The following is a 21,880-nucleotide window of genomic DNA, read 5'->3' as shown; positions in this document are numbered from 1 at the left end:
CCGCAGGAGTTCTAAATCCTGTCAATTATATCCTAAGCTGGTGAATGTCATTTAAAGCAGTCAATACTAGATGGTGGTCCTAATCAAGAAATGTATAAAGTCTGCATACAGCCTGCAGTCTGATTTTGCCTTGATACTTCAACAACATTGGAGTAGAGACTTGGAACTTTTAACTGACATAATGATAGGGGTGGCTGAAGCTATTCAGCATCTGTATATTGTCAAGGCTAAAGTTAATGCTGTTGGTACTGATGACAATAGGCCTAGGCCGAGAAGGAGAAGAGTGTTCAGGCCTTGGGTAACCTACTTGGTGTTACATGAGCTGGAGATTGTAGAGTGATATAGAGTGGATAGGGACGCATTACAAGAACTCTGTGAGCTCTGCCGGCCTCAACTCAGAACCAGAGCTAACTGAGGGAAACCCATCCCAGTGCAAACTAAGGTATCTGTAGCCCTTAGAATATTAGCTACAGGTACTTTTCAAAGACCAACTGGGGACATGATGGGTGTGTCACAGGCATCAGCATCCAGGATACTCCTCCAGTTCCTGGATGCTATGCTTATACATACCAGTAAACACATATCTTTTCACCTTACTGCTGAAAAGACCAGCAATATGCAACACTTCTATTGCATAGTGCACTAACCTGAAGTACTGGGTGCCATAGATTGCACTAATGTACACATCAAGGCACCACCTGGTGAGCAGGGTAGAATCTACATTAACCCCAAGGACTACCACTCCATCAACTGCCATGTCGTGTGCAATGCCCATGTGATTATCTTGAATGTGTGTGTTGGCAACCCTGGCAGTTATCACAACTCCCATATCTGGCATACATCACAGTTGTACCAAATGTTTTCTCTGGGGGATATCTCACAGGGCCATTTAGTGGGGGATGCTGGCTACGCCCTGAAACCATGTATGATGACATCCATCAGAAATGCACCCACACCCATGAAAGAATGCTGTAATGAGGCACACGCACAAACTAGGATTATCATAGAGCTTGTGTTCAGACTTCTGAAGTCATGGTTCTGGTGCCTAGACATATCTGGTGGAGTCTTGCATTATAGTCCACACATGTGTATGCAAATATTCACAGTTTGTGCTATGCTGCATAATCTGATCCTGCCGAAACAGCTTCAGCAAGATCAGGAAGGGGAATGGGCACATATACCCCCACCAATGCGTAGAGCACCACACCCACAGTCACAGGAGGACTCAGAGGAGGAAGCCCCAGCTGCTGTCCCTGTAGATACACATGGGTGCTAAGTATGCCCTTACTTTGTCTAAGAGACAACACATAGCACATTCATTGACCACCTAGGGTCTAATACTTTCCTCCCACTCACATACATAAATTAAAATTGATGCCAGGCAACTCACACAATCTTTATCTAAACATGCATTGGCTATGTACTGCTTGCATCAGACAGACTCAGCCCTGAACTAATGCTGTGTCAGATTATGCATAATTAAGGTAAGGCCTGAACCTAGATTGCAGTGTTGAACGCTATTATGTCATATCCTTGTATATATTACCTTATTACATTATGCAGATATATAGTGGTGCTTTTGTAGATAACTTAACATGCAAGTACACACACATATAGTACTGCAATGTTACCGTATGTAATTGTTATGCATCAGGCATGAAAGATTCACATAGTCCAACCACAGCTGAATACTGTTACATTATGCAAGAGAGAAGTTAGGAAGTGACTCCACTCCATTGTAGTTTCTGACTTCAGGCTACTTTGTATCCTAACAGTAAATGTGTTTTTTCCCCCACCCACAAACACAGGATTAAAAAAAAAGACCAGATGGCTTAATGGTTAAGGTCTTTGCCTCCCATGCACAAAGTACAAGGTTTGATCCTGACCTCCGACCAATGCCTGAATGCCTGTTTGGAGTTTGCATGTTCTCTCTCTGTCTCCATAGGGTATCTCCCCATGTCTGAAAAACATGCTGAGTTTTTCCACCTCAAACTTGACCAATGAATGGAGCTGTGGGCAGCAGCACAAACTCTACATGTTGCCCTATAGGGAGAAGAGTTGTACAGACCAACCGCTTTGGGCATTAAATGTGTTTCGCAGTATCCTCAAGATAGGAGAACATGGATCATAGACTGCACACTGTGGCAGGGCTAGACACTCAATGGTGTAATTTGGCTCTGGGTGATTCAGTCATGTTGACTAATGTTGCCAAAAATGACTAATGTTGCCAAAAATGGGCATGGGTAGTTACTGGTGATAAGTGAGTTGAGGACCCGGCCTACACTGACCTATACCAAGTATCCTTGCTAATGATGGGAGGGTTATATCTGCCCATATTGGCCAGTATGTGCCCGCCATAAAGCCCAGCAGCCCTAGGTCAATAAGCTACTGGCTGCCCGGTGTCAAGTTGCCAGCCTGGGTTATCTAGGATAGCTCTGTTGAGCAAAAGCTGGACGTAAAACCAACCAACCTGCCAAACATGAATCGAGAATTGCTATGCTTAATGTAGATTCATTGACAGGATGCAGCTTGGAAGTGTGTGACATAATGATACAGAGGAGGCTGGACATCCTATGTAACCAAGAGATGAGATGGAAGGGCAGTGCAGCAAAACCACTTGGCTTGGGATTCAGATGCTACTAATCAGGTGGGGACAGGCTAGAAATGGTGTAGGAATTGTGGTGACAGAGAGGCTTCAGAAGGCAGTGAGGGATATCATCAGAATTAATGACAGACTCATAGCAATCAGACTCCAGTGTAATGATAGGGCAGAATTCATAATCTCAGCCTATACCCCACAGCAGGGTTGTGATAGTGAGGAAAAGAGTGCATTCAGATAGCAGTTGCAGGGCCTACTAGATAAATACAGGACAGCATGAATTGGTGTTGATAATGGGTGACTTGAATGCACATTTTGGGACAGACAGAACAGGATGTGAGTACTGCCTTAGTCCACATGGGTGGGGCATCAGGAATAAAGAAGGAGAAGCCATTCTAGATTTCTGTCTGAAAAATGGCTTGATAGTAGCCAACACTTGGTTCAGAAAGAGAGACAGTCACAAGATCACATACAAGAGTAGCCAACATGCAACTCAGGTAGATCAGCTGCAAGCAGTGGGCAGAGAAGGCTCTAAGGTCAGCAGAGACCAGGCTGAAGACCTGGAAGTTGACTGTAAAGAAAGTACAGCAGTTCAAGGTATTACTCATTGCTCTAGCACCTCAAGAAGAGAAGGAAATAAGTGGAGGTGAAGAAGAGTGGGAGCACCTAAAAACAGCATGTATTATGTCTACAGAAAAGATATGTGGATGAGCCAGGTATGGAAATAAGGTACATAAGGAAAGCTGGTGGTGGAATGCAGAAGTCCTGGAAGTCATAAAAAGAAAGAATGAGTGCAGGAAGAAATGGAACACAGAAAAGACTGACCAGGCTAGGAAGGACTACTGGTTGGCTAACAAAGAAGCTAAGAAAGAAGTTGCAATAGCAAAGAATAGGGCATTGGAGGCATTCTTCCAACTTCTGGAGCGTGACTCACTAAGGAGCACAAAGAAACTATTTCAGGTTTCAAAGCAAATACAGAAAGATAAAGAAGATAGTCAGACACCCTTCATAAGGGATGCCAGCAGCAACCTGCTCACCAGTCCACAGGACATCAAATGTAGATGGAAGAAGTATTTCCAGCAACTTCTGAATGGAGAAAACCCCACAGAAGCTGTACTGCCCCAGAAACAGCCTATGATGAGAGAAGAAGAGGAGTCCACCTGTGAAGAAGCAAGAACAGCACTAAGGAAGATGAAGTCAGGGAAACCAGCAGGCTTAGATGAGGTCAAAGCAGATATGATAAAGATGCTGGGTGAGATAAGGGAGAAATGGCTCCTGAGGGTACTAATAGCAGTGTGGAGAGAAAGGCATATCCCAGATGACTGGGGAATAAGCATACTCATGCCAGTGTACCAGAACAAAGGGGACATCCACAAGTGTGGGCAGTACAGAGGCATCAAACTCCTACCACATTGCATGAAAGTTCTGGAGAGGGTGATTGATAAACGGATATGCAAAGAAATAGAATGTAAGATGGGAGATGAGCAGTTCAGATTCAGATCAGGATGCAGCACAACTGACCTGATGTTTGCATTGAGACATATACTTGAGAAGAGGCTAGTGATGAGGAGAGGGTCTAACTGGGCATTCCTAGATTTGGAGAAAGCATATGACAAGGTCCCAAGAAAGCTGATCTGGGCAGTACTGTGGTGGTTTGAAGTCCCAGAAATATTGGTAGAATTAGTGCAGGCTATGTATAAGGACCCAATGACTCAAGTACAAACACTGTTTGGCCTCACAGAGGGGTTCCCAGTGGGAGTGGGTGTACACCAGGGTTCAGTTCTGAGCCTACTGCTGTATGGACTACATTAGCAAACAGGCTGGAAGGGACAGATCAACAAAGTTGCTGTATGCAGATGATGTGGAAATACAAGCAGACTCTGAGCTAGAAATTCAGCAAAGGATAGCAGGATGGAATGCAAATCTAAAGAGACATGGGATGAAACTAAGCACAGATAAGACAGTGGTAATGGCAGCAAATTGGGGAAATCAGAAGAAGCTGAGAATAGAGATAGAAGGGAAGATAGTGGAACAGGTAAACAGCTTCAAGTATCTGGGAGGGGTAGTTGAGGAGAAGAGTAGTCTGAATGAAGAGGTCAGTGCTAGAATCAGAGGGGCTGCAGCCAACTGGCATAGAGTATCAGGTGTACTCTATGACAGAAGAATGCCAAAGAAGCTGAAAAGTAAGGTGTACAAGACAGTGGTGTGACCAGTACTATTGTAAATACAGAAACATGGGCAGTAAAGGCAGAACAGTTGAGGAAGTTAGAGGTGATGTAAATGAAGTGCCTGAGAAAGGTGGTAGGATGCACACTGTGGGACAGATGAAGAAATGAGGAAATAACAGCAGAAGCCAAAGTAGCTTCAATTGCAGAAAAGATCAAATAGAACAGATTATAGTGGTTTGGGTACATGTGCAGAAAAGCAGAAGACAATCTGATGAGGAAGATTTGGGTCAGACAGGAAAAGGTAAGAGGAAGCGAGGACATCCAGCAAAGAAGTGGATGGATTGTGTGTAAGAAGATCTTTCGACAGTCAGGCATGATTATTGAAGAAGGCAGGAGTTTGGCATTGAATCGAGAGAGTTGACAACAGTTAACACGATACCCTGACCCCATGTAGAAAAAATGGGAAAAAGAGGGGTGACGATGATAATGATGATTGCATCTACTAACTGGTCTGTGTCCAAATCTAAGTCATAGAAGTACTTGTACAATATACAGTGCATGGTTTGATAGCAGTGTACAGTTTTATGAAGGTGGTTGTGTGAGGAATGACCCCGTATTAGAAAGCAGCTTCTGTGGCCAAAAGGACTAAGGGAGCCATCTTGATTGATGAAGCTTTTGTGGTGTTTTGGGTTCTAATCCTTATGTAAGTTGAAGTTTTGGAGGTGTCTTTGCTATGGTTTGCATTTTTACAGACTGAAACTGTATTCCATAACATTTTCATCTTCATATTTTTACTACACATTTGCACTATGCATTGCATGCTGAAAACAGCCTTAATAATGCTTAAATATTTTGCACATAGCACAAAACTGCATGAAAAGGAAATATGCAGATAATAGTTATAGATTGCCTGTAGCAATTGTGAAATCACAGCCTCGAGTACTGAGAGGAGTGGGATGCAGTAAGACGTATACATTACATAATAGGAAGACTGACTTCAGCAATGCGCTTCCTGTTTGCACACTGCTTAACACTGTGCAAACAGGTAGAAGAGTGAAACACACATGCATGTGCACTCAGTGCAATACTCATTTCATTTTCACTATGCGTAACTATCACAGCTCTCAACTGTCTAGATTTATGAAAAATGTCCATATTCTTACATAACATTTGTAGCCTGTTGGTTTCTACAAAATTATTTCTAAATCGTTGATAATCAAGTCAGAAAATAATGACATACATTTCATTTGTGGATGCCATACCCTTCAGAAAAATGCATTCTAATGCAAAACCTGTTATTCCATCAACATTGTAGGTTTGCAAGGGCAATATTTCCACATTTGCCATATTAGTTATGGCTTTGTGCAGATTTTGTGCTTGAAGAGGTTGAGAGGCGTGCTAACTATTACATCACACACATAGATCTGTGTTCTTACTGTTCTATAGCTCCAGCATGTGGAAACATTGCAAACTGAGGGCACAGTGTAACTATCTGTACAGACAGTTAATAAACATCCAAGTGTTTCCCCACAACCAAAGTCAACAACAATCAGTACAACCATAGGATCTCCTTAATTCTACAACGCATACATCTAACACGAAACAAAGGTGTAATATATAATGTTATGTGCTCCCTCATGGACACAGCAATATAGCTGTGTTCACAGGCTTGCACTGCCAAAGGAAAACATCCAAATATGCTCAATAAGAGACTTGTGCTGTTACACAGCTATGGCTTCTAAACAGTACATTACTGTTAGTGTACTAGTCTTAGATGACAGTAAGGACCAATGTGCCTATGCAGGCCTCCCAAGCTGGTGTTCCCTACATCCCTTGATGATGTCATCTACTATAAGTTCACATTCAGTCATGTTAAAATCAGACTTGTGCAGAGGTGCTTGCATTAAAAACTGCGTTCTTTAGTCTGTGTACTTAGATAGGTAGGGGTTCATTTCTCACTGTAATAGTGTGTGTGTGTGTGTGTGTGTGTGTGTGTGTGTGTGTGTGTGTGTGTGTGTGTGTGTGTGTGTGTGTGTGTGTGTGTGTCTGTCTCTATAAAGAATAGTGGGAGTGGGAGGGAGTCCAACACTGACTTAGAAACTGACGGTTTTTGCTTTGTTTTTGTGCTTGAAAACACATCCATGTTTAGCAGTCCTCTAAACTTTTGTCCCCCACAGGACCTGCTGATCTCATCTACTATAAGATCATCTGCAGTGCTGCTAAAGTGAGACTTGTGCCATGGAGTGTATGCTACATACTGTGTTCTCTAGTCTAGAAACTTAGGTAGGAGTTCTAATATCACTACAGTCAACTTGATGTGTGCATGTGTCTGTCTCCATAAAGAAGAGTGTGAGTGTGTATCCAACACTGCCTTGGAAACTGGCATGGTTTTGCATTGCTTTGGTGCTTGCAAAAACATCAATGTCAGGGTCTGCTGATGTCATCTACTATAAGACCAAGTGCAGTCCTGTTAAATTCAGACATGCTGTGGTGCATGTATTAAGTACAGTGTTCTCTACTCTGTAAACTTAGATAGGCAGGGGTTCTAATCTCATTGCAGCCAACCGTGTGTGTGTGTGTGTGTGTGTGTGTGTGTGTGTGTGTGTGTGTGTGTGTGTGTGTGTGTGTGTCTGTGTGTGTGTGTGTGTGTGTGTGTGTGTGTGTGTGTGTGTGTGTATGAGCTGTTGGTGGACATTATATAGATCATTTTACCTATGGTACACTGTCTTCATGTCTTCAGCAGACACTGTTGATGTCATCAGCTATATCAGATTATTGGATACATATTACTCACAACAGGCTATGGGCACACAATGGCCTGGCAGATAGGTAGATGTCACATCATGCAATGTAAGACAGACAACAGTGACATTTCTTTTATGCTATGCACAAACATCATGACATCTCTTTGCAATGGTAATGGGCAGGTTGACACAGGAGGTCACATGGGGATCCTCATGGACTATGATGTTTGTGGATGATATTGTGATCAGTGAACATGTTTAGGAGACCTTAGAGAGGTAGAGTTGTGCTACACAGTGGTGAATAATGAATGGCATAAGGACTAAGACAGAATATATGTCTGTGAATGAGAGGGAGGATAGAGGAATTGTGAGACTGCAGGAAGTACAATTGGTGAAGGTGTGTGATTTTAAGTACTTGGGAGCTAAAGTTCACAGTAACCCTGAGTGTGGAAGAGAGGTGAAGAGGAAATTGTATGCATGGTGGAGTGAGTGTAGAAGAGTGTCAGGAGTGATTTGTGACAGATGAGTACCAAAAAAACTGAAATGGAAGGTCCACAAGAGTGTACTGAGGACAGCTATGTTATATGGTTTGGAGACAGTGGCACTGACAAAAACACAGGAGTCATAACAGGAGCTGGCAGAGTTCCATATGTTAGGATTTGCACTGAGTGTGCTGAGGATGGACAGGATTAGTAATCAGTATATTACACTGTCAGTGTAGGGTTGTTTAGCTTGGACATTAGGCCAGAGAGGTGAGATTGCATTGCTTTGGACATGTGCTCTGGAGGGATGCTGGGTATATTTGGAGATGGATGCTGAGAATGGAGCAGGAAAGTAACAGGAAAACAAGAAGATGTAATATAAGGTTCATGGATGTGGTGACTGAGGATATGCAGGTGGTTGGTGTGACAGAACAAGATGCAGGGGAAAGGTGGAACTGGAAGCAGATGATGTGCTGTGGCAACCCATCATGATAGTAGCTAAAAGAATAAGAACATTAGGATGATATCTGTTTTTATAGAAATCACACCTGTACACTTAGGATTACTGGTGTGATTTCTAGGAGTATCTGTTTGAAGATTACTGTTTCTGGACCCAGTGTTTCCTTGGATTACCTGCTTTGTTGTACTTTATGTGCAGACACCTTAACACTTTGCCCTCATTCATGCAGAAATGACAATACATTTATTTTCCAATACAATCAGCTGCTGCTATGTAGCAGAGCATATCCTCAATAGCTCTAACTAGCTGTCATACCTTCTGTTACATAACAAGCAGCAATTAAAACATTTACCGATCAATGACAGAACTACAGATCCACCTTAAGAAGGACCTCCAAATGTACACACCATAGGTTACTTCCCAGAAAATAACATTCAGATCACATATACCCTGCTTTTAACATTATCTATACAGATTCCAGGTTCAAACCTCCCATCCTCATCTATCAGTTTCCCTCTGTTTCCCCTGCAAGACTAGTTGACAAGGCTTTTTTACCCAGTGCATATAATGCCTTACGTGGATGATTATAGGAAGACAAACTCACTTGCACAAATGTAAGTGGGTTTTGCGAACTGAAATGCCATGGAAGAAACAGTGCACCACCCCACAAGGGTCTGTAATATGTCAGACTTGTCTGTCAACAGTATGAGTGAACAATGTAATAGCACACGTGCAGTGCCTACATTGTTAATCCAACCATACAACAGTATGTGTAGAGTTTGGAATACCTAATGAACTCCCTAAAGGAGGACTCAGGTTCAAAAACATCATCCACGGTAACTACATCTTCCAAAGGGATGGTATACTCAATGTCCAAGCTCAGGTTTTCACAAAGAACATTGACAACTGGGGTAAGTTACACACTGATGCTTTGTCTACAAATCTACTCATTTGAATAAACACAGCCATGCCTGATATGCTCAAAGACAGATCCACCAGGAAATACAATCCATACTAGAGTATTTCTGTCATTACTACACTCTACGGTAAGTGATAGAAACTACTGTTTAAAAATACAACATATACAAAACAGTCTGAAAATGCCACTTACCTCAGTGCACCCTAAACAATAAGATACATTGAAGAAGCCTCATATAGCAACTATGCTAATAATTTATGACACATAGCTAGGCATAACCACAAGTCTGCAAACTAATATATATCACTCAGATGTATTTTGATATAATTCTGGATGATACTGCACACACTGACCCATTGTAAATTCCAAACCTGCTATCAGACACAGGTGGCTGTAAAGTGTCCCCCCTCACAACACCAAGCTTACTACATGTTTGCATCATCACCTCCAAACTGTGGTATCTACAAAAAGCAAGTTATCACGGCTGACTCCAATATGTGGAGCACAGAATCCATGGGATCAGATGTCATTCTGGGCTGTGTTCTTCATGTGCTGCAACAGTGAGCTACTGCATTAGGCACCATATTCATCCACAGTCTGAGTACTGCTGTTGTCCATGCTGAATGGAATACAGTGACCATTTCTCACCCACACAATGTAGAATATGCAAAATACAACTAGAATTATAGTTCCATAACTGTATTCAACTGATGCTTTAAGAGAATGGAAACAGTATGCATGCATTTCACACAAAAAGAACACAGGTAACCTCAAAACAGTAGATATGTTCCAGTTAGCTGTTCTCATGGGTAACGTGTACCTGCAAAACCTGTGGGAAATATAGACTGTGAGCAGAGATATATACAAGGTTGTCCACTCATCCTATCTTGCCATGGTATCTTCAATGCAATCCAACCTTTGTTCTCAATGAAAAACTAACCAAGGTGAATATCACACCATCTGTTAACAGATGGGTTGCAAACTGGATCACAGACCAACAATACTCAGTCAAAATGGGAGACATCACCTCAAGCAGCAGACATGACACTTGTGTGGCAACAGATGTGTCAGTGCTGTCTCCCCTCTTGTTTGCAATATACTTATCAAACATTAGCTGAATACATTTCCAAAAACAAACAAGCAAACCAAACAAAAAATACAGTCTATTAAAGAGTGACATGAACAGTACTGACACTAACATTGATGCAGCCACATCTAGAAAAGTAAAAAAATGATTATTCAGTGGCATTTATTACTACCTATTCCCCTGATTGCCCCTATATATATATATATGACGTTTTAAAGAAAAATTGGAGTATTTTTTCCTGTTTCCATGAATTTAAGAATGTTGTGTGGGGAGGCATTAAAATGGTGTACAATGGGGAGGAACTTGAAGGAATTACTAGAAAATGGGGACGGTGGTGACTTGATCAAGAAAAAATAGTACATTTAAATGTGTTTTTTTGTAGTTCATGTAAGCACATCATTGAAGGTGAAGACATTACTATTAATGGTGTTTGCATTCGAGTAAATTGTTCTTATAACTGCAACACCATGAGCATTGTTTACCTGGCAATCTGTGAACAATGGAAGGGATTTTATGTTGGAAAGATATAGAGAAAATTCAGGGACTAAATGTATGAGGACATAATGACATTAGGAAAAACAACTTTAACAATGCTCTTTATAAACAAGTTTTAGAAAATTCTGGTTATGAATTTGGTTTCATGGGTTTAGAGGTGATTAATAAAAGTGTAAGAGGTGGCCCTTTGGTTGACCTTATTGAATATAAAGAATTAAGATGGCAAATCAGACTGAATGCCTATGGGCCACGTGAATTCAATGATTCTTTATCTATTGTTAGTATCCTTAAACTTTGGTCATATGTTGTGTAATTTGTATTTGTTTTATGTCAATATATTCTGAATTGTATTTTATAAGGATATATAACTTTTAGAAAAAAATGTGATTCTATTTTAATTGGAGCAAGTGTTTTATTGGTTTTTCAGGTCATGTGTTGTTTTAGGGAGGGTGATTCAAGGTATTTAATAGGCTATGTTTAATGAAAAAGCATTTCTGATTAAGTCTTTTGCTATACTCTGACGAACGCGCTAACACAAGTTTAATAAACCTGGTTCATCTAAGTTCCTGTGTTGTTTGTTTCCAACCTGAACTGTAATACTTATCAAAAGACCAAAAAAAAAAGCAGAGGATGTGTGGCAAAACATCTTTGTGCCACTAATGACTGCTGACAAAGCCATGGGTGCTATAACAACTGCACAAACATGCATCACTATACCCTCTATTAATAAATGTCCCTCCTTATTAAAAAAAAACCCAGAGTACAGTATTCACAAATTCTGTATCAATATACCTTGGAACACTTATCAACTGCAAAATGTGTGTACTATGGGAGGAAGGCATTCTACATCTTACATCCAATTAGCAAAGGCATTACATTGAGAACAGTTAATGTTATCAATCCCCTGTACTCATCCATCATCAGCCCTATTAATGTCTATAATCCTCCCTTTGATAAGTATTTTCCCAGGCACCTGCAGGAAGTTGACAGACCTCAGACATCTCTGAGAAATAAAACATCAGAGGGTCCCCAACATGTCTCTTTTGTGGGTAGAATGAAGTAGCTGTCAGTGTATGCACTATCAGATATATAGCTGTGAGCCAGAATATGTAAGCATTACATGAGTGTCATTGGGACAAATGAGATGAATATGCTGTATATCCTTAAGTCATATAGGACCACAGACATCTGCTCTAGGGACCGCAATGTACAGGATGACATACATAGGACATGTTGGCTAGACACATACATGTCTCAAAGGTTGTCAGTCATCTGCATTAGGTTTCCAATGTAGGTCAAGCAAAGTACATCCATTAACCTGTTTGAACACAGGCTGGCTGACTTGATGCCGCTGAATGGATCACTGCTGATTATATGCTGGACATGGGTGCGCTTTTCTGTAAGAATCATGGGAATGCATGATACATGCCATCATATATTATATTTTGATGCATAGGCTACAGTTCTAAACAGCATCAGTACAATACCCTTGTCACAGCTTTTGATCCTCTGATCCTATGGTGATGTACATGAATAAAGCGAAACATTATACTGTATTCCTGCTTTCAGCTTTGTCTGCAGTGCTGACATACATTCCAGAGCTCTGAATCTAACACATTGACTTTGGATGTGCACACATAATTTAGCACTAAATAATCCTGATAAAGAAGGTTAGATATATTAATGAGACATATATCATTGTCTGACTTTGCACGCCTTACAAAACTATCACCTAGAAAGTAGAGGAATTATTATGCTAGCAATTGTCTAACTGGCTACCTACAATATAACTGACAGTTACAATTATCAGGAAAACAGCACAAATGGACATATGAAATAAATATTAAATATAGGTAGTCATCCTGTACATCAGACACATATCTTTGGTATTTTTGTTGCATTTGGTTTTTAGCGGTTTTTATTATACATATCTTTGGTATCCCTGAAGTCAAAAGATAGACAACAGGGATATGGCGCAGTCAGCACTTGCACAGGGTGGTTTGTGGAGGTGCAGGAGGCCTAGGCTAACACAAAAGGTTAGTGATTGTGTGAGTGTGTGTGTGTGTGTGTGTGTGTGTGTGTGTGTGTGTGTGTGTGTGTGTGTGTGTGTGTGTGTGTGTGTGTGTGTGTGTGAGTCAGTAAGGGCTGCAGCCAACAGGGAACATGTAAATGCAGCTTGTGTGTCAGTAGGTGCCTTCAATGTGACATTGGTGTGTGTGTGTGTGTGTGTGTGTGTGTGTGTGTGTGTGTGTGTGTGTGTGTGTATGCATGGACACAGCCAAGCTCAGTGCTAGCCCTATGTGTCTCTATGTTGGACAGCTGTGAGCCATGCATGGTAGAGCTGACAGTTCATTGTCTTTGTCCCCAACCATGAGAACTGGCTCTGCTAAGAGTTGTACTGGCACCTACACACCCAAGGTCAGATGGTGTGCTACTACCTGATGGTGACTGATGTCTGATTTATGTCCTTCCTTCACAGGAATGGCCAGGACCATGACCACATGGCCTGCTATGTCTGAGTGTGGACAGCACATTCTCTGATGGAGCAGCGGATGTACTGCCACTACAGGAGGATGATCAGGCATGGCGCTGTTGGCTCTCAGCAGATGGAATTGCTGACTTACACCCATGATGTCGATGTTCCCCTCCTAGTAGACATTCCAGCACAGAAAATGCGCGTTCCATGACAGATGATCTGTACTCACTCATGGACACATCCCATTCATACATGTCATTGAACCAATCCAGTGCTTCAACAACATGGTGGAAGCAGTCACAGATGTCAGACTGTGCTGCATCTAAAACCCTGAGAATTCTCCTGGAGTGAGATTCTGAATGTGCGTGTGCCTCCATTACAGCCCTAAACATACTTCAAGTGACACATGAAGACACACCTGCACCAGTTGCTGGAGGGACAGCAGGCCTCTGACGGGCACCCATATCAATCTACCTGTGTGGCACCTATACAACAGTTTGGCTATGAACAGTGTCAACAGGCAGTGAAGCCATGGTAGCCACACTTCCCTGGTCTATGTCCTTGCCCTCCAACTGTTCAAGATCTGTGGCCTCATTGGACTAGATATGCATAGGCATACTGACTGTGTCCGGGGATTCTGAGTGTGGGTGTTTGATGTCAACTTCTGTGTCAGATTCAGCCTCTGCAACCCCTGTGTTTCACTTTGGCAACCATCATCTTCAGATTCTGATGAGACACTGACATCAGGGGGTGCAGGGGACACAGAGCTACTCCATGGTCACCTGTGAAAAAAAGCAAAACAGGATGACATTAATACCTGCACTACTATTCTGCAATTTACACTGCCATCACTATTACAGACATTTAAACCTATCGACCACTTACAGTAAGAAGTGTGGACAAAGCCATAAATAGTGGTGGTACAAAGGCTAAATAATAAGGATAAATGTAACATAATATGCTCCTACAAGCCTATACAGCTGATGGAATAACAGGCTTTCCTTCACCATGACACATCTGAAGGCTATGCAGTTTGAATGCAAGATCTGTTTCATATTATTTAATGTTTGCTATCATTACTGACTTCACAGTAATCTGCCAGTCAATTACTATGATCTTAACTACAGGCCTGAAAGATAATTACCAAACCTGAAATTCATACAGCAGGCCTGAGAGGACAATATAGCAGGCATGTTTTATATAAATATATATATATATATATATATATATATATATATATATATATATATATATATATACACACAGTACAGAAAAAATGTAGTCCACTTACCAACTGCTCAGCCCTTGCACATTGAATCCGTGATGGTCCTAGGAAAAGTAAAGGAAGGCAACAGCACCACACATTTAACTGCACAACAGGGGTTAATACTTTTACTCATCTATATGTACCTCAAATAAATGTTATCAGGAATGTGGCGAACATCCTCTAAATGAGCATAAAACTGCAGCTATCTGAAATAGCCCCGGACAACTCACATATAGCTTGACACAACTATATACACTTATGACAGACTGCAGAACTACTTTAATGGTGATGTAACAAAGCATTCCTGGCAACCCCACATGGGATGCAGAAGTGGCACCCACATCCAGAACATATTGGCTCAGTGATTGCTAGTAGCTGGAGATGTGTGCCAGGAATACCTCTGTGGCAGTTAAAGGACCTGAACACTGCATCTATTTTTCTTACGCCCCCACCAAAAAAAGCAACCTGACACATATTATAAATATATACAGTATTACAGACTGACTGCAAATGTATTCTACTGATGGTCTAACACAGCCTACCCGGACGCTCCTCTTGAGTAACAGGAGTGGCACCCATGTCAAGAACATACTGGCTGTTTGATTGCTTGGAGCTTTCCTGAGTAGCAATATTTGCCAGAAATTCTTCATTGCCACTGAGGGATTCTTCTGCTTCAGGCCCAACACCGGTGACCTCATGATTGCGTGCCACTTCAGCTGCATGCCTCCTGGTTGCATGGATCATATCAGTAGGTCTGTGACACACTTGGTCATACATGCGACTCTTTGTTGGCCCACCCTGTTGATATTTCAGAGAAGGTCATCCCAGAGTTTCACATGTTCAGCCATTCTTTCCCACCATCTTGATAACAAGACCTCATGGTGTTGTCTGAGTGCATCTATAATCAGCTTATTTTCTGCCTCAGAGAATGGGGGTCTATGTCTCGGGAGCATATCGTTTACTGAAAGACAAAATAATGATAATATATATAAGGATCACATAAGTACAAATTGTTATACAGATAATGCAGTAAAGGGAGTCTCCCAATGCTCAAAAGGGATTAAACTGTAAATATTCAACATTGTGCTGTAAATAACAAGGATGGTTACAAAATTAGAAGAGTAACAAGAGCAGAATATTATTTATTGTGCCCTAACAGATACTGAACTATGTCCCTCGCCTAACATAATAGTCCACTCTAATTTGTTCCATAGCAGGACTTCATCTCTCCCCCCAACCCCCAAATCAAAATAAACACCAGGGTCAGGAACAATGTTGTTAAGCAAACAATGGGGAAATGGTTAAAAATACTATCAAAGGATCTTTCCATGGAACATGTGTGCATAGTTAGCACACAGCATTATACTTTATGTCTACTGTACGTCCTCTGTATCTCTCACATTGCTGGTAAAGAAGGCCATGTAATGAATATATTTCTAACAAATGCATACAGATTTACTTCACATTTATTGTTATCTACATTCCAGCATGTGCCTTATTTAGGTTACAAGATGAATACATACCTGATGAAGTGCACTACTCCTCCATTGAAATATAGTGAATCCGAAGAAATGTGTATCTGAGTTTCAGTCATGTACTAACTCTCATCCACATCAGTTTACCCAGCTACTCATTTGCCTTTTCTATAATGGAGTACATCAATAATTGATTGAATGTGTCCTATTATGTGCTTCAGAGATGCTAATTACAGCATACACAGCTGAATTGCATGCTAATCCACTAATCCTGTGGAGCTAGTCCACAAGATATAAAAGCATTCATGTTGTCTTCATTTCCTTTTTTTGTGGATTGAGAAAATACTGGAGTACAGACACAAAGTAGTCACAAATAGATTGTTATTACTTGCTGCTTTTTGAATGTATTTGTCTGTAATACAGGCTGAAGACACTGCTGCTGCTGGCAATAGCCATACACTGAGAAGGTGAAAGGTTTCTAGGGCACATAGACAGTGGAGGAACTGAGCGACCTCTCTCAGCATTGACTGACAGACAGAGAAAAGTGCAGGAAACCATCCCACTGGAAAGTAAGGTATGTGTTTAAATGCTGTTCATAGTCACTGGGACATTTCATAGAGTAGCAGAGGGCATGCTTGGTGTGTTACAGGCATAACGATCCACGATCTTCAAAACATCAGTGCATGGTATGCTACAACATGGCAAGTGTAAACATTGGTTATGAGTATATATTCAGAAGAATGCTACAATTGTAACATGCATTGCATTAGCCTAAATTAATGTCTGCCTAACACTGGAGTCATGCACACATGACAACAAGAAATGGGGAACAGGATAGGGTCTACATTAGCCATGAGGTGTACAACTCAGACTGCCAAGGCATGTTGAACAGCATGTGTATTATCTGGGACATGTGTGCTGGCAAACCTGCCAGTTAACATGAATCCCCTATGTGCTCCATCTCCAGATGTGTGCTCTGGGGGATATCTCATAGGCTCACATAGGGATGGATGCCTTTGCTCCCCACCCACAAAATAACAGTCAATGCTTGCTCGTGCTAGACAACGTGGCTTTACTTATTAGCCTACTGCATAGCATATTCCCACAATATCTGTAAACATTGTAAAGGCAATAATATAGGACTGAGTTGACTCATTCCCACCAGTACACCTCTTTTGAGTGTGTACCTTTAACTCCCAGTGGATGTGGCTTTAGCCATTAAAAAATTAAGTTATCATTTTACAGTACTAACAAATACTCATTGACAGAGGTCAAATAGCAATACAGTTATAATAAAAAACGAACAGATTAGCCATTCATTTTTTATTATTTTGCCTTTTTACGGCTATTTTATTTGTTTGGAAGTTTCGTGAGGTATCAATACAGTTATGTTTGGCCATCATGGATGCTTTAAGATAAAATATGCTGATACCTTGTATGTAGCATAGGTTTGGAATTATTAATGCAAATATGAATAAGCAATATTTGATGCCTACAGAAGGAGTTAACTGCAGAAATGCCTGGAGGCGCACTCGGCAGTAATGAGTTTTAACACACACTCAGTATCACAGTACTGGTCAAATAATTGCAGACTGACCAGGGAGCACAGCATGTTAGGACAGTGTTGTATGTTTGAAAACAAAAATCATAACAGCCTGTGTAAGGAGTAACTGAAGTATTTTCCAAGTTTAACATTTAACTACACATATATCTAACATCTACTATTTCAAAATAAATGTACATTCCCTGTTGAAGTTGCTTGTGTGCTGAATGACTGTTACTGCTTGCTGCAGTGGTGTATGTGAGAACAACAGATTTAAAGCAACCATGCATTCCTCTAAATCTACATTGTATGTTGATCTGGATTGCACACCTGTGTAGGCATATTCCCTGTGTACTAACAAATATATTATAAATTGATTTTTTCTGCATGTTATCACTTTATTTTCTCATACTGAGCATGTATGAACCTTACAATTAATACAAATATAGCCAAAGGCTATGTAAATTCTCCTGTGCTGCAAGGAGTTAGGTGTCACTTTTATGTTCAAATGGTCGTGGGTTTAAATACAAGTATTGCAGCCTTGCTTTTTTGTAATGTGTCCTCGTAATAGCCATCAACAATGCAATGAATTCTAGACATTTATATCTTTATTCTTGTTAGGGGAACAACTGTGAGTGTACGACTGTCATAGCTATGGTCCAGGGTTCTAATACTGTAGAATTCTGTCCTTTGTAATGGTGTCACTCTTAACATGATACATTTTAGTAGTTGACCTAGTATTTCCTATATAATAGTTATTGTCCTGATGGATGAGACAGTCCTATTATGTTGCTTGTGCATTTTTTCTAATAATATCTGTATTACTTCACATATATGCTTTTTTTTTTTTTTTTTCTTGATTTGGCATGAAAAAAAAGGCATTTAGCGCTTGGTTTTTGCTTTTTTTTTTTACCATTGCTGACAGTATGTTTATGCTTTATTTAAATTGACATCTTCTTACTTCACATATTGCCCATATTTAGCTTAGTGCAAACACACTGCCTGTGTGTGCATGATGGTAAGCAGCACACACCATTCTCAAATGCTGCAGAAATATCTGTTATAGCCATAATTGTGGTAAAACACATTGTACATTGGTGCTCATCTGCATTACACATGGCTGGTGTTCAGGGTGAAGTTTTCAGATCTCATTCTCAAAGGTGGGGTGTGCAGGAGTCCAAAGTGTTTGTTGGACTCCTAGTGAATGATAATGGTCTCCGGCTGTTGCAGGAACACTATCATGGATCAGATTACAAATCAGATGCATGGAATAGTTTGGCCTGGGATTTGTCCACTGTTACCAGTATCCCCCACACTGGTGAACAGTATAGAAATCACTATCGAGACCTCAGGATGAGGAAGTGGGATACCCTTGAATGTTGGATTGATAAATGTAGGACTGATGACACTCCACAGATGTGTGAGTATAACTTACAAGCACTGCGTGAATGATGAAGCAGATGCATCTGTTTCTGATTGCTGATCTTACTGTGTTTATTTTTTTCCCCTCAGTTAATGTAGAGAGAACACTAAACATTTAAGCCTATGAGGGAAGACTGAGAAAGATGAGAGATGCAAACGCTATGTATCCTTCAAAACAGTACTGGTATTTTAGCATTACTAGTAAATACAGCTAATTGTGTTAAACACTTGTATCTCTTTGCATATGCATTTGTCCATTTTAGTGCAATATTGTGCATGGATTAGTATGTTTAGCAAAACAACAGTCCAGTATTACAGAGTAGACAGAGGTTGTCATTCAGAAAACACACTTCCAAACTATACAGTACACGTGTAAGTTGACATAAATATTGCAGTGTAAATTATGACCTATACACCAGGGACACCAAGAGCATGCTGCAGATTGTTATCTTTATAACAATGAACCTGTATCTATATAAATGTGAAAGGAAAGACTGCTGGCATTATGCTGTATTCCAAATGGAAAATACAGTATTACATTAGTCACTGCTTGTGGGTTACAATAACACACTCCACAAATTTAAGGGCAGCTCTTTACCATAATGTTTTAGCTTGTCATTACTAAACTTCAGTATTGTTACGTATCCATAATGATAACAGTGGAAGTGTAGACCTCTATACCTGTGCCTCAGATGGCCTGCTGTCAAATGTATACATTGTACTTGCAACATGCATATGTTCAAGATATGCAAGCAAGAATGATTGCTGGATGCATTCTGATATGTAGTATAGTGTGTCTGTGTTAGCAACAGGGTAATATTCAATATAATAAATGTATTTATTAGCATTTGTTGTTGACATAGGTAAAATGTAACAGAATATAGTAAATTATTTGTAGAAAGCTTTGTATATTATGTTTGGTTACTAGTGATCTTTTATGTTTTCTCTCACCTCACCTCAACCTTCTCTTCTTTTTATTTTATTAATGTTCTTGTTTTATTTTTTGTTATATATTATGTATGTAATCATAATTTCCATTATAATAATTATTTTGTATTATTGTTTTTTTATGTTAATGTCATTTTGTACATTATTTTTTGCCATGTTTATTTCATTTTTGAATTTTGATTTTTATTTCTTATTACTACAGCACAGCAGGGTAGGATAGTTCCCCCGGAGTGCCTACATTCCCTCCACTGGCTACAGTACCAAGGCCCAGCACTTCTGAGCTGCAGCCTAGTGACATGCACCTGCAGCCCCTGCTCTATCTGCACCCTCAGGTAGTTCTGCCCCAGATGATAGGGGTGTGGTTCCCTCTGGGAGTAGAGGCAGTGGAGATGATTTATCACCTGAGCTGAACTGCCAGGTTTGGTGCATACAAATGTGCGCCACACAATTGGTGCACAGCTACGCTGAGTAGAAACACTGCTCTCCATCATCGTACATAATAACACAAGGAGACACAGATGTCAGACACATTATCTACTGGCACAGTGAGTTGACGGTTATGACAGTCCATTGGGTGGTGACTTGATTCTCACTGTCACCAAACATGATGTCTGTAGGCTTGAGATTCCCAAACCACATCTCCAATCAAAGTGTTCACCCCTCTTGTGTCCTTCACTGATCTTGACCTTGTCTTATATGTCTTGTCTGTCTGCAAATGCCTCTTCACCGTCCCACCTTGCATGCCCCAGACTTGCCTATGTTCCTTTCCCAGCATTCTACTCTCTCCTTAAAAAAAAAAGAGGCACCTGTCCCTAAAAATAAAATAATTGTCCCATACATAGCTCTCCGTTTCACAGATGTGTCTACTTGACACACCTAATTTGGTCCAATTGGCTTCACAAAACAATTATGTTGTTGTCACTTTCTTTCTGGTGGTGACATTGAAAATACAGCTAAAAATGTGTACATGTGCGCAGTTGTTACTGTTGAAGAAATGGACAGCTATGACTTACCTACACCCTTCCTGTCCATTCCTACCTTCATTTTACTTTGTTTTCCCCCCTGCTTGCTCCCCATTTCACCACTTTCCTTTCTTCCCCATTTCTTTTCTTTAAAGAATAATTGAACGACAGTGTGCAATGTGCCTCATCATGCTGTAATAGCATACGGGAGCTGATTTACTTATTTTGTAATTGTTCCACTTGATGGTGTGCATTGGGCATAAACATTTAAATGCTATAAAATATGTTACTGTAAAAATGCCAACACATATGCAAACAAAATAATGCAGGAATTACATGATGCTATTTTCACATCTGGTACCATCTGGATCAAAAATGTGAAGTGTGACCATGTTTTAATGAGCTAAACCTTGACCATACCCCACATTGGTGCTAATGAAGCAATAGGTGTATATATAGGAATGGGTACATAAAAATTAACAGTTCCTGTTGAGTATAGCAGAATATAGTTGATACTCAACTAACTGTGTGGCCCTGTGTGCTAAAACAGTGATAGTTTACTTTGTGTTGAAGCCAATGGTACTGGCTTCCATTTTGTATGTGTAATCAGTTCTGCACATTGCTGTGCAGTGCGCATTGGCCCATAAACAACACATAAGTGACAATAATTGGGGAAGATTTGACAGAGACAGCAGTGTGAAGATTCTAAATGTCACTTTGTAAGAGGCCATAAACTATTAACACGTGAAACAGCATGTGTTTCCCGGCAGTACCACTTGCCAAGAGTGAACACTGTAAAAACTGAAATCCATTTGGAAAGGTACGTGCTGCTT

Source organism: Protopterus annectens, chromosome 10.part0 (genome assembly GCF_019279795.1).
Source record: "Protopterus annectens isolate FY-2018-M chromosome 10.part0, PAN1.0, whole genome shotgun sequence".
NCBI lineage: Eukaryota > Metazoa > Chordata > Ceratodontiformes > Protopteridae > Protopterus > Protopterus annectens.
This window is presented reverse-complemented; position numbering follows the sequence as displayed.